Genomic DNA, 14,983 nt, shown 5'->3' on the forward strand with positions numbered 1-14,983 from the left:
TGTGATAAATTTTCGGGACCTTAGCATTGTTAATTTAGGGAAATAAACATTTTAATTGATACTAAAAGGTGTGGTTATTCATGGCCAAATGGGTCATGGTGTGTTCTTTACTGACTTTTAATGTTTTGCATTGTTTGATTATTGTTGTGTTTTGCAATTCTGGTTTCAATATAATTTAAATGACTCAAAAGATTAATTGAGAATTCAAAGTCCGTCTTCTGACACTTGCCGTGAAATCATAAAAAAAGTCATGTTGACAGCTAAACATCCTTACGGGGATGCTGTAATCATAAGTCTAAAAAATAGTTAGCCACTTTATTCACATCAGTCTCACCTTCCCTGAATAAAATCAAACGTTCACCGAAGTGTTCCTCCCAAGGTGTTTGAAGAAGCCTCACACTTTCATCACAGAAAACAAACACAATCAGAGGAGCACTGAATGTAACAGATACAATGCTGCAATCCAGGTTTGAGTCTTCCTTGATTAGATCTGAGCTCCCTTACAGTTCAGCTACACTTTACTTTAGGGACATCACTTCAGGGGATTTCTGTTCTTTCCTTTCTGCACTGAAACCTTCTAGCTCACTTAGATATTTCTCCTGCTCTTGACCAACTATCTTACAGATGTATGACTTAGGGAATCCTATATGCCCAAAAAAACTGAAAGAGTGCTTAGTAACTTCCCTGTTGAAAAATCAAAAACATTTTGTACCTGAACCATTTAACTTTTTGCTGTGCATGCACCTGCCTTTACTGATCAAGCTAGTAGAAAATGAGTTACTCAGCAACTTCAGGTCTTTCCTGACAGCCATCTCTTTCCACCTCCTATGCACTTACACTCTAGACCTCATCGTGGGGCAATGGCAGCATTCCTGGGCTTCTGGGATGCTATTCAGGTACTGACAATGTTGCATCACTGCTGGTGCTTTTAGACCGTTGTTTTGCAGCCATTGATATAGCAACAACTTTAGTGCTGTTCCTCATGTCACAGAGATCATACATATGCGACAATTTATGCATTATGGTAATCAAAGTACTAATAGTTTGACTGTAGATTGATGCACTGAGAAGCCATTGCAGTGTACATTTGTTACAATTAGAGATTTAGACATAGGTGGTATTGAGGTTTAATTCAATGTTTGAAGGATTAAATTGGCCTTATGTTATAATTTAGACTCTGAACTAAGTTTGCATTGAAACAATATTGAATTTCATATAATTAATGTTTAAATATGTGTGCAAAATTAGAGAAATGCAGCTCTGCGTTATACTGACTGAAATGTATTAACAGATTTATTTTTGTTGAAAGTTATTGTAACATGAATGCTAATGGAACTTTATTAATGTAGAATTTATAATTTACATATAAAAATGTGTTTTATTTGAATGTATTAACGTGCTGTATTAACTCTCTTGCATTAGCCTAAGTGAGGCATGTTAGGCCCTGTTTTTGGTGACTATGCAAACATTTTTGTCATCTTATTAGCGTGTACCTTTCTTTTGGACTTCATTCCCAAGCGAAGACTAGTTTGGTAATAGACACCTATTGTTTTACACATAGAGAGTTGTAAGTGTGTGACCTTGAATGTGGAACAACTTGGACTGTGGGCTACCTTTTTAAACGTTTGTTTCAATCTCGTTTGGAGGTACATGGATGGATGCTGTTCTCATCACAGACCTGTGAAAGTATGGAGTTGTGTCAATATGGAGTTGTATGATCAATTGCAATTGGATGATGCACCTTCAACGTTAAATAAACTGTTGCCCTGATGAATCAGATTGCCGTATGAAGTTTAATAAGTCAATACCCAGCAGAAATTTGATCAGATTCCCATCAGAGTCCAGACAGATGTGTTGCAGTACTCTTACTGATGAAGGACCCCTCATTCTTAGTAACTTGAGGTGGCATCTTCCTCCATGCCTTTTGGCTCTTTGAAATGCCTTGTTGAGACTTAGAAATTTTCTTCCTAACCCTTGCAGAAGAATCTTGACCGAGCTTTTGCTATTCTGACACTTCCCCTTTTTACCTCCTTTTAGCTCACCTTAGTTAGTAACTTGTTGCCAGAGATTATCTTTTCCAAATTCTTTTTGTCATTTTTGTTCTTTCTGTTTTTGCCTGCATGTGTTTAACCTCACACAAGTTGTCCCCTGATTGGCTTAATTGCAGGGTTTACCTTTGCCCAGCTAAATTGAATTTAGATAATTTGAGCTGCCTTAATGCTTGCTAAATCTGAGCAAAATTTGTTTTATATTCATCAAGTAATCTTACGTATGTTTTGTATTGATTTCGTTGAGTGTCTAGTTCTTTTGATGTGAGTCTGCCTGAACTTATTACGGCACCTTGGTCAACCCCATAATGGTTCTGTATCGTTATAACTTTATCTTGTGAATTGTCTATATGACTTTGAGCTTAAGTTTGTAAAAACTCCTTAACTTTAATTCCGACTGGAGTCAGTCCCCAGTCCCAGACCCCAGTATGGCCACATAGGTCGTTCTGTGTAACTTAATTGGATTGGATTGAAATTGATTTACATCCTATGCAGTGTCTAAAGATTTTTTGACCTTATTGAGCATTGATTTCTGCAAAGGATGAAAATGCTCCAACAACAGCATTTCTGGACTTCTGGGATACTGTTCAGGTCTTGATTGATAACAATGTTGCATCACTGCTGGTGTTTTTCAATCTTTTTGCAGCCATTGCTATGGTGGGCCATTCCATTGTATAGTGTTGTTCAACTGTGACGTGAGTCTCACTTAACAGAACAGATTAGTTCCATTCCTTTTTGGACCTTCATTGTCAGTAGACCATTGTTCCCTGAGGTTAGTAAGTTGGAGTGTGAAGTGCTACAGGTCAACTTCTGTCACCAGTACTTTTTATTGCTTATCTTTGTCCAGTTTTAACCTCTTTAAGGACACATAAATCCATCTTACACCAATGACGACACTGAGGCATATATTGAATTATCTGCTGACCCCTCGGCCAGTCTATCCCCACAACATCTTCTGAGACAAATCCAGTCCTGGATGCACAACTAATTGTTTTCAACGTATTACTGGTATAATAGAGTTACTCATTTTCAAGCTCAAAGGGTAATCACTTTTTATCAAATTAGGTACCTCCCAATACTTCAAGCTGACCTTACAGCCGACAGAGAACTTTAAAAATTGGATTTAATTATTGTCACTACTGCTTTAATTGGACCACAAGTTACTGCTGAGCTGCTGAGGTGAGTACCTGCTATTTTTGTCCAAAGAAGGTAAAGCCAGTTCTTTTTTTACTTTAAAAACAAAATCAAGCCATAATATAGGTTTCTCTGTTTTGCTCTCAGATCAATTACTGTAACGCACTGCATTCTAGATTTCCACAATCCCTGGTGGAACATCCAAAAAGAGCACATAATTAAACCATTAGGTCCATCACTGGTGTAAGAAAGAAAGATCACATTGCCTCAGCTCGTCACTGATTGCATTCAATTTAAAGCCTCTCCTTTTAGGACAAGTGCCCTTTTTTTGGAATAGGTTCCTCTGATTTGGAATGCAGTGCAGATAGTTATTATGCTGTCACCACCTGAAAACAGTTTCAGGAAAAAGCTAAAGACTATTTATATGATTAGGAAAGTCATATAAGATCAGCATTTAGAGACCCAGGGGGTCATTCTGACCCTGGCGGCCGGTGGCCGCCAGGGCCACCGACCACGGGAGCACCGCCAACAGGCTGGCGGTGCTCCCGAGGGCATTCTGACCGCGGCGGTCCAGCCGCGGTCAGAAAGGGTAAACCGGCGGTCTCCCGCCGGTTTACCACTGCCCGTTGGAATCCTCCAAGGCGGCGCAGCTTGCTGCGCCGCCGAGGGGATTCCGACCCCCCCTACCGCCATCCAGTTCCCGGCGGTCCGCCCGCCGGGAACCGGATGGCGGTAGGGGGGGTCGCGGGGCCCCTGGGGGCCCCTGCAGTGCCCATGCCACTGGCATGGGCACTGCAGGGGCCCCCGTAAGAGGGCCCCTACAAGTATTTCACTGTCTGCTTGGCAGACAGTGAAATACGCGACGGGTGCAACAGCACCCGTCGCACCTTCCCACTCCGCCGGCTCGATTACGAGCCGGCATCCTCGTGGGAAGGGAGTTTTTCCCTGGGCTGGCGGGCGGTCTTTTGGCGACCGCCCGCCAGCCCAGGGAAAAACTTAGAATACCCTCCGCGGTCTTTCGACCGCGGAGCGGTATTTCGGAGGGGGGAACTCTGGCGGGCGGCCTCCGCCGCCCGTCAGGGTCAGAATGACCCCCCCAGTCTGGTAATGAGTGCTACATAAATGTTATTAGCGGTGCAGAACAGCGACTGTCTTTAATTGAACACACCATAGAAAAAGCCACAGCAAAAACTGACAGTAATTGAAATCATTCTACCTAACTGAATAAGTGGTTTCGTCAAGATCCTGTCAAGATCCTCCAAGTTTGACTAGAGGCCCAAATGTTTTTGTTTCTTTACAGCATTAAAAAAGCTTTAAAAAACAACACAAATTTCACAATGCCATGTATGATTCTTCATAACTGCTGCTCCCTTTCCTGCTTTTTCCCTAGAACCACATTTCCCAACACTAAGAATTCTCCTCGTCCTCTTTACGGAAGAGAAAGCAGCCCCTGTAACACCAATGACAAAAAAACAATGCTACAATACGAATGTAGGTCTGCTGGCCTCACTTCAAGAGGCCTTTTGTCTCTTCTGATCAAGACAACTGAAAGACGCACAGATACTGAGATAGATTCGAAAAGTGTACTTTTTGTAAACAATTTTATTTATTGGCATTTTGAGTATTACATATCCTTATTCACATAGCCATATCATGTTACTTGAGGATACATTTATCCTGCTTTGCAGTCTAGATGTGGCTAATTAATGCATTCTGATACCAGTGACGCTAGGTGGTTGTTACCACAGTCCTCTATCCCAACCTATTAATTCGTAGTGTAGGCTTCTTGTGTGACACTTTTTCACAATGTCATGCTTATGAGACAGGGAGTCATCATCCGTTGCTTCTGTGTGAGGTTGTGTAGCCCCCTCCCCATTGAATATATACCAACATCAAAGTATGTAGAAGTAAAAGAAAAGCAGTAATAACTAAGTAACCAGATAACCAAGTAACTTGACCGTGCATAATTAGTGCAGCTATGTGGTGTGTGGGTGCAATTGCTGGATGATCGCAGTGCGCACGTTTCTACAAGTCCCTCCGCCTACCATTGTCTGGCGGGGTTTTGTCATTAGAGTGGGGATGGGGAGAAGGTGCGGGTGGGAGAACTGGGCCCAGGGGAGGAGTTCACCCATGGGTCCGTGCTGGGAAGGGGGCAATCACCAGATGTGCCTGTCTGAGGGAGCAATCTGAGAGCTAGCTATCCTATGCCCCTAGTTCGTGTTGTACAGCCTCCCCTCCTGAGTTGTCATCTGTAGCCATGTCTATAGTCTCCCAAGCGTCTGCCACCTCCGTCCACATGGATGCTACTGGTCGGCACCTCTGACCTCTGATCGCCTTTCTCTGAAGCTCCTTTTCCTCTGCCCTCACCCACTGTGTGACATCTGCTACCCACGTGTCTAGCCTAGGTCCCTTTTTATTTTTCCAAGCCACCGCCACTCTCCTACGTGCTAACACCAATGCTAGATAAGCAAACCTGTTACACACTTTTTTGTATGATGGCTCATCAAAAGGCCCCTGTAAACATACAGCCAGTTCGTTATCTAGTTGTCTGTTCAGGACTTTGTTGAGCCAATAGTGTCTCAGTGTTGGGTATTCCCAAGTCATGTGTCAGAGGTCGGCATCAGGTAAGTGGTATCGGGGACAGGTCTCGGTCATCACCCCGTATATCCAGTTAGTTCTGTGCGGTATGAGGTAGGTCTGGTGGATGTAGTTGTATTGTATATACTTCAGGCATGTGTTTCGTGAAACCTTGTGTGCATGTGCTAACTTTCTAGCCCATTCGGTGTCGGTCATATTTCCGCACATGTCTGTATCCTATCTGAGTCTCAGTCTGTCCAGTGGTCTTTCGACCATCCTGTTCAGTGCCCTGTAAATCCACGTAATCAGGTGTGATCCCCCACCCACTGACAGCATAGTTTGGAGAACTGCTATTGTGGGGGGCTCCTTGGTGTTGTCACCCCACAGATCCTTCAGGGCATGTGTAACTGCTTCGTAAGTTAAAAATTGGCTAGCTTGTAAGCTCTTCTGGTCCATTAAGTTCCCAAAAGGTACCAGCATTCCACCTTGGTAACAATCCCCTACAGTCATGATCCCCGCCTCTGTCCAAGGTGCTATTTGTCCCAAGGTGAAGGGGGAACTGGGTTTGCCATGCAGCAGTCCAACCAGAGGTAGAGCGGGGGCATAGGGGTTGGTCGTGCCTGTTCTCCTAATGCCCCTGCGCCACGCAGCCACAGAGCATTTGGGTCAGGAACTCCTCCCCCTTTTCAGTCTCTGCGTCAAGATGATCGTTGAAGGGACAAGCCATTTAGCCATTGTACTGGCCATTGAAGGTGGGCCGCCAGGTAATATAACTCAAAGTCAGGGACTCTGAGTCCTCCTTGTAGGCAAAGGGTCCCTACTGCCAGCCACTGTTGTCCCCAGTCCCACACCAGCTCTTGTAATAACCTCTCCAGTGTTCGGAACCATGATGACGGGATGTGCACAGGCAGGTTGGTGAAATAGTAAAGGAGTCTGGGGAGCATCACCTTTTTGGAAAGTGTGACCCTGGCCACGGTGGGCAGGTGCAATGAGCACCAAAAGGCTACCGCTGCCTTCCATGCTCGGTGCGCTCCATTAATGTTGCCCTCTCAAAGGTCTCTTAACTCGTGGTGTATCTGAATACCCAGTACTCAAATGTTCGTGCTGGGCACAAAAGTGGACACGCCACCCCTGTGAGCATTGGAAACACGCATGTCTTTCTTCTGTTGAGCTGCAGGCCTGAGTGTCAAAGTCCTCCAGCATCTGGAACACCCGGGGTAGCATCATGCCCCCGTTCCTTATATGTATATAAGGAGGATGTCTGCATAGAGGGAGATGATGTGTGGAGCCCCTCCTCTAATTACACCACACTCCTCGCTCATGGCCCTGAAGCTCTCTGCTAATGGTTCAATGGCTATAGCGAATAGTAAGGGTGAGAGCAGGCAGCCCTGTCTGGTCCCCCTATAGATATTGTAGCTGCTTGATATCGTACATTCAGTCTTGAACCTTGCTGTGGGGTGTGTATAAAGTAGACTAACCCACTTACCTCAGCTGGGTCCTAGTCCCATTAGTAGCATTAAAGCTTCCAGGTAATCCCATTGTATCATGTCAAAGGGCTTTTCTAGGTCCACCAATATTATCACTGCTGTTGGGTCAGGTGGATTCCGCTTGTTGTATAGTAAAATTTAAAACCGCCTTAGATTGTGTAATGTGTTCTGGTATTCATGAATGAGGTACTGAATGTGCAGGAGCAGTCTAGTTGCAAGCACTTTGCTGAGCACCTTGAAATCGGTGTTCAGCATTGAGAGTGGGCTGAAGTCAGCTAACGTTGCCTTGTCTCGTTTCCCCTTAGGAAGGGGTATCATCAAGGCCTTCCTATTGGAAGGTGTCAATTCTCCCTTCTCACATTCCTCTGTGTATATATCCACAAGTCGTGGTGACATGGGTTTCTACGAATCTTTTATAAAATTCTGGGAGGAACCTGACCGTTCCGGAGGTTTTTCCCATTGGCAGGGTTTTAATAGCAGTCTGCACCTCTTGGGCATCTCCTGGCAGTCTTATGTGCTCACCCGCTGGTGCTGAGAGTGCAGAACCTCCAGGAAGTTACAGAGTATATCCACCTCTGTAGGTGGTGGTTTGCTATAAAGGGCCATGTAGTAAGATCGGACATCCTCATTAATATGTATCAGTGTGTGTAGTGGGACCCCATCCCTGGCCTGCAAGTGTGTGATCGGTGAACCCCTTCTCTCTAGCTTAATCATACCAGGCCAGCAGTCTCCCTGCCTTCCCCTACTCCTCATGTATCATGTCCGTGTATGCTTTGTAGTCATGACTTCAAAGTCATTCTAGTGTCACATTGTGAGCCTCCTAAGTTTCCAAGAGTTGTTGGGGGCTTCCAGGCCCCAGTTCCGATTCCACCCTGCGTAGGGTAGTCTCTATGCCAAGGATTTCAGTTTCTAGATCCCTCTGAAACCCCACCGTTTGTCTCAGACAATGACCCCTGTCAACTACTTTCAAAGCCTCGCATTCCACCCCTTTTGTGGCGGCGGTCCCTGATTTAAGTGTAGTATATTCCGTCAGTTTGGCTGTCAAGGTGCTCTTGAAGGCTTTGTCTTTCATAGCTCTTGGATACAAGCAACACATTGAGATCCGTGGTGGTTTCTCCAGTGTCTGCATCGTTAGTATTAAGGGGCTGTGGTCAGACACCGTGCGACCCAGGAACTCCGAACGCACAAAAGGCGCCAGTGAGGCCTGCTGAACAGATCATATGGTCAATCCTAGTGTGTATTTGACAAATTAGGGAGTAGTGTGAGTTTTCCCCTGTGGGAGGGGTGTTGGGTCCGCCAAATGTCTTTCATGTCCCACTTAGTTCTCCACTGTGTCAGTCCCTTTGCCACTCTGTGTGATGTCACCCCCTGCATTGGAAGGGTGGAGCAGTCCAAGTCTGTGTCAGGGACCCTATTGAAGTTCCTCCTCAGGAGATAGGGGCCGCCTGGGCATCTCGCCATCTGGGCGGACAGGGCATGCAGGATGGTAATCTGATCCTGATTGTTGCGTATACATTCCCCAGCACTATTAGTTGCCTGTGTAGGCAGCCCTCTACCAGTACGTAGCGGCCCTCCTTGTCAATATCTACTGAGGTAGCCTCAAAGGGTACCCCCGCTCCCACCCACACCAGTGCCCTGCGTGTGTACACGGAATATGTGGTGGCATACAGTTGCCCCCACCATCATTTATGCAGGCAGTCAGACTCTACTTTATGAGGTGGGATTCCTGTAGCATAACAATTTGAACCCCCCTCCTCTTCACGTATGTCAGTATTTTGTGGTGCTTCGACATAGTGCCCATCCCTTGTATGTTCTAGGTCATTAGTTTGAGGTTAGAGTCGTTGTTTGTCATGAGGGTGTTATATCTTTTATCCTGGATCCCCTATCCTCCCCTCCCTATCCCACCCATGTCCTCGACCCCACACATTTAGCACATATTTGGGCATCAATATTAACAACATAATTCCAACCCCAACTTCCCGTCCCCAGGGCATTTTGGCAACGTTCAACCGCTCCACCCTGTAATATCAGCTTGTGGCAGTACATCATCATTGCCCTGTCGGAGCTGTCCAAGGGTGAGAGGTGGCTGAGTTTGTCATGCAACATTTTTAGTTAGTCGATTTTCGACAGTGTCCATGGGATTCCGCTCCCAGTCTAGGTGAGCCCTGCAATATTGGCAGGGTGCCACCCTTACAGGATGTCCTCTGCTGTCACATGTGGGAGGTCTTCTTGCTCTGCGGCTGCCGACACCAGGTCTGATATTCCTTCTGTCTCTGGAGCGTCAGAGTGGGTATTCCTATCTTTATCAGCTGTAGGAGACTCATTCATATATGCTGTGGGACTGATTGCCCCTGATTTTCCCTGGCTTGCTGGCACTTGTGTTGGCCTCACCACTCCCTCCTTACGGTTTTGGTGTCTGGAGGGTCGTCTCTTTCTCCGGCATCTACAAGTGGTGTGCTAATTTGTTCCCTGGTCATCGCTCCTGTTTTTATACTTTTTAAGCCACGCCCAGTTCTCTTCCGGGCTCAGGCACAAATGAGTGCGGTCATCCCACATTAACTTTAATTTCTAGGGAAATAACAGGGCATATCTGGTACCTTCCATTCTTAAGGACCTCTTCACCTTCATTTAAGAAGCACTGTTTGCTAGCACTGCTGCCGTGTAATATGGGAACATATTGATTATGCAGTTCTCTACCTCAAGGGGCCTGCTTCTCATGCTCCATGTAGTAATAGGTCCCAGTCCTTGTAATGCAATAACTTGGCCACAACTGGTCTGGGGGTCTTCCTGGTGCAAGGGGCCGAGCTAGTACTCTGTGCACTCTTTCTTTTGCGAAGAATGGCGTGAGTTGCTGTCTGCCCATAAGCGGTTTCATCCAGGGCTCCAGGTAGGCCACCAGGTCTGTGCCCTTGACCCCCTCCGGGAGCCCCTTGATCCTAACATTAGTATGCCAGCTGCAGCCCTACGCATCTTTCACCTGGTGCTCTAGCCAATGTAGCCTGTCTGTGAGGGGGGTCAGTTCGGACTGTTGCACATTATGCGTAGTGCTCAGGTCGTTTAGGCCTTCCTCCACAGTTTTCACCCCTACAGTAAATTTTTGGTGGTCGGTTCTTAGGAGGACTAACTCCACCAACTCCTTCCCGATCTCCTGCCGTACGGTATTCTTTGAGTCTTAGATCGCCTCCAATATCTTCTGCAGAGTGTTGTGCATTAGGGCTGTTTGGGTGGGCATTCGTGGCGTCTGTGTTCCATTTCTCTTGGCTAACCACCCATGACACCTGTGGTTTGGGGCCTTGCTTCCCAATTAAGAACTCCTTCCAGAGTTTTACAGTTCCACATCTTATTACCTGTGCACTGAGCCAGGTGGGACCTCTTGCCACCAATGTTGGTCCCACAGCTGACGCTGGAGGTTCTCGTGTCCCAGCTAGTTGTTCAGGTCGCTCACAGCCTTGAGCCTCTGGAGTAGTTCTAGGCACTCCCCCGTTGTGTCTTCACAGCCGTCCTCAGCTGTCTGCCAATTCTCAACTCCTCTTACTCGCAGGCCCGCTATCAGGCAGGTGACCCTTACTCAGTGGATGGTCCTCCCCGTCCCCAGTCTCCACAGGTTCCCCAGTGGAGGGGTCTCCAATTCAATCTTGTGCCTACTGGGCCTGACATCCTGTTTCGTACCTCCTGTGGTCTTTGAGTAACCTCTGGGTGGGCCTCAGCAGGTTTGGTTTCCCTCTGTTTTCAGCTGCCCTCTCTGAGAGGGAAGCACTGGGGTGCATCCCCCCTTGTCTGTCCTTCAGCGCTGTTCTGTTCTGCCACACGGTTGTCTTCTTGTGCAGTGCCACAACAGCTTTTTCTTTTTCCCCTTTTCTTTATTTGCAGCTGTGCGCTCTGTGGGGGGGAGGGGTTTGGGGGCAGGGCATCGCCCCCAGCCCTCCCATCTCTCCAGGCTCACTCAGTCTGCAGGTGTTTCTTTTGCGGTGTGGTGCCGGGCGCGGCCCCAGGAGTCGCAGCTCACCAGGTCTGCTACTCTTCTGCCATCTTTTACAGTGTTGTAATGGCCACAAGCCTTTTCATCTTCGTGCTTAATATGCCCAGTGGGGGGTGACACCACCAGCCCCCACAAGTGGCAGTAGCCTCTGCAGGCCGTTATCGTTTTTCCTGCGGGCAGCGCTGGGTGCGGGTCCAATATTCACAGGATATCTGTCAGGCCGGTCCGGAGCTGCTCAATTACACTGCTGCCATCTTTCACGGTTACCTCCACCCTCCTCGAAAAGTTGTTGCCAGAATTCCTCTTGACTGTTGCCACTGAATGCACCATCCTAGTGGTAGATAATGAAGACTGTGAACCATGACCATGCTTAACAAGACACAGCCAACTGCAAAATAGGCCGTTGCCCAAGAAGTAATTCTAAAATTTGATGAGACCTCTTAAAAGCCCATTGAGCACCAGCTAATGTATGTCTTGAATTTTTGCATATTGGTCACCTTCCAACATGGGAAACCAGAAAAGACTCAAATAAAATGTAAATAATGTGACTAATAAACTGGTAAAACACATTTTGTACTAAAACAACACATCTGATCTGTACCTTTATAATTATGGTGGCTGGTTATCAGTGCTAATTATTTCAACCACATGCAATCAACACAGTTTTGGGGCACTTCAGTGAGGCAAATAGGGCATTAAACTATCCCTGAAAATAGAATCACTACAACGCATAATAAAGAGTCACACACTACTCTCCATACCTTGTCAGTACATTAATCTAGCTTCCAAACCTAGGAAACTAATTTCCCTTCAGTTGACCAGTACTGATTTGAATCACACCTTTCCCCTATGGGGGTCCAAATCAGTCCTGCGGAAGACCTATAAAGTTAGTCACCATTTTTTTTAATGCATTACTATTGTACTGCCTTGCATAACTGAAATGGAATTATGTTACAGATGGACCTCAAGGCCTAAACAGAAACAAAGGCATCAGAACTTCCCCCTCCTCAAAAAGGTTTAAACGGGTGTGATAAAAAGTGTCGGGACCTAGCCAAGTAAACATTCTTGATGGGGCCGTCCTTCAAAGATTAATGTACAAATTACGCTTGATAATGTGATGTCATTGATTATGTTTCCTTCAACACTGTTGCTACAAATATTTTTGCAAATGTGTTACTTGTTTCATTTAAAACACACTGATTTACTACAATTACATTACTAGACTTTTTGATAAATTATATAAATGTATCTTAGTTCGGAAGAACTGTAAGAATAAGTGCTTTAATGTTTCCCAGTACACAGTGTAATGATGGCATAGAGTTTCTTTTGTGTCACACCCTCAGAGGACACAAACAAAGAATTCATTAGGATTAATTGTTGTAATTTACATAACATGAAGTAAGCCTTTTCAAATTAATGAGCTACTAATGACTGCTCAGTAGAGGCTCAGTGTTAACGAGTTAAATAATAGCCTTATTGAAATGATAATAGCAATATTAGGAATAGGTGTACAATAACTAATAACTAACAATAAATATTTTTCTTGGCGACTGTAAAATCTGTATAACAGTCTAGCAATGAGATGTGCTATTCTATTAATATCTACAAAGGATTTCTGTAAAAAGATGCCCTAACGCCAGCCTGGGGTCTCTTGAGACCGGTGCTGACAGGGAATGCCAGGATGTGCTGGTAGAGGCTGTAGAGTACTAATAGAGTAGGTGAAAGTGTGGAGTTGGAGAGCATTGATGGTGTCTGCAATGTACCGTTTCTGTTTAAATCTGGAATATGGTGTGACAGGAGTAGTGTTCAAGGCTGTATGGGAAAGTGTCAGGGCGCCACATTTTGGCATTCTTCAAAATTTTGGGATGGGTGGTGGGAAGGGTTGAGGAGTGAGTTTTTGGGACAGTGTCCAAAGTTAGCAGGATAATAGGTACATATGCGGCAGGTGTTCTTCAGGGTAGTGTGGGAGAGTGGCCTAAAACCAGATATTGTTTTATAGGTCGAGCGTTAGCGTCAACCTGGCGTAAACTTAAGTATACTTATAATAATGTGGGTTAAAGAGATCTTATTTGTTGGTTGCAGTGTCCTTTAAAAATTCTTGCTCACTAATCGTCAGTTCTGCCTTTTTCTCCCTCCTTTTTATGTTTCAGAGCAGTGACTAACTACTGTACTGTTCCACTTTGGCTTTTTTATCTGTTGCTGTGACTGACTATTTTTTTTCATTTTTCGGTGGTCCCCTTTCACTGTGCGTGTGTGCATCTGTGTGTGTTTTTGGCTGGCAGCTGCCTGTGTTTTATTGCAGCATTCCATTCCTCCCACCTCCTCCTATGTTGCTGACATTTGTTTTGGTGTTATTCCAATGCTGTCCTCCAACCAGCTCCTAAAATAAGCTTATTTTACTAAACAAACGGCTCCTAAAATAAGCTTATTTTACTAAACAAACACCATATGCCCTAGCATTGCATAGCAGAGAGTCTCTCTCTCTCCATGGCCTCTCCCTGCCAGCACTCATGACATCACACACAGGGCATTGCTTATCTCCTTTATTGAGGCCATAAATCTTCTCAGGCTGCTCTGCTAACTTCATTAGAGATTTGTTGAAATGTGGGGCAAAAATGCTTGTTTCATTATTGTGATGGGGGAGTGAGTTTCAAGAGTGATGTAGGAGGATAGCCGGACACCTGGTGTGTTGGGCATTTGTGAGAGGGAGTGCCTATTCAAGAGGCATGATATTAGATTTATTTTATTATTAAAGTACAGTTCGATGAAGGGGCTGACAGAGGCAGAGCAATGTTGTGCATGACTTTCTCTTCCCTCCATTTCCTCTGCGAATGACTCAGCTTCACAAGAGAACAGGGTTGGAAAAAGTAATCCAGAACATAAAGTTGTAACTATGTATCTGTCAATAACATAGAGTTTTCCTTCTTCGGGCTCCACGTAACAACATAAAGAACTTGAGCTTTGTCTTGTTATCTATTTCATGTCACATCGAAGCCCTTGGTAGAAAACACCCCTCTTATTAACAACTATCTATCTATCATACTATAGATGGGAAGCCCTTAAACAATTCAGATTGCTATTTTTCTTCCCTGAAACATCACAAGGTATGCAAATTGTTTTCGTTTTTTCATACTAATCTATCCTTTCTATAAATCTACACCAAAATCAAGATGAAAAATAGGTGTCATTTGTACTTAGGCAGCACTTTCACCACTTGGTTGAGACACTGTTTTACTTCCAGTTCAAAAGCTATTAAAACTCAGTCATCTAAGTTTTCCGTTCTTCTAATATAAGTGGATGAAGCGCTATTCATTTGGGTAATGGGAGTACTACAACCCTTGAAAGTGGTAAAAGTGTGGTATAAAATGCCACACAAAAATACAATATTATCTCCAGGTCTGACTTGATCATCAAACAGATCCCAGAACTTGCCTTCAGTGTTTTTAAAACTAAATGATATTCTTCTTTTTATTTTTTATTTTATTTTTGCATTTATGATAACATAACCAATGTAACACCTCTGAGAGGTCAATAATTACATCTTGTAAACAAATTAGGCGTAAGGAGCAACAAAGTGGTATAACCATCTTACGTATAAATCAATAAAAAGGTGTCATGTCGCCACTGATCACGGTATAAACACAACTGTATCTTTGAGACCTCCTGATGTGCACAATGAAGGAAAGGGAAGTAATAGCAACAGAGGGAAAGCTAAGATCCGAATGAAGAGAATAGTAAGGGAAAATAAAAACTAAAGA

The sequence above is a fragment of the Pleurodeles waltl genome, chromosome 10 (assembly GCF_031143425.1).
Source record: "Pleurodeles waltl isolate 20211129_DDA chromosome 10, aPleWal1.hap1.20221129, whole genome shotgun sequence".
NCBI classification, from domain to species: domain Eukaryota; kingdom Metazoa; phylum Chordata; class Amphibia; order Caudata; family Salamandridae; genus Pleurodeles; species Pleurodeles waltl.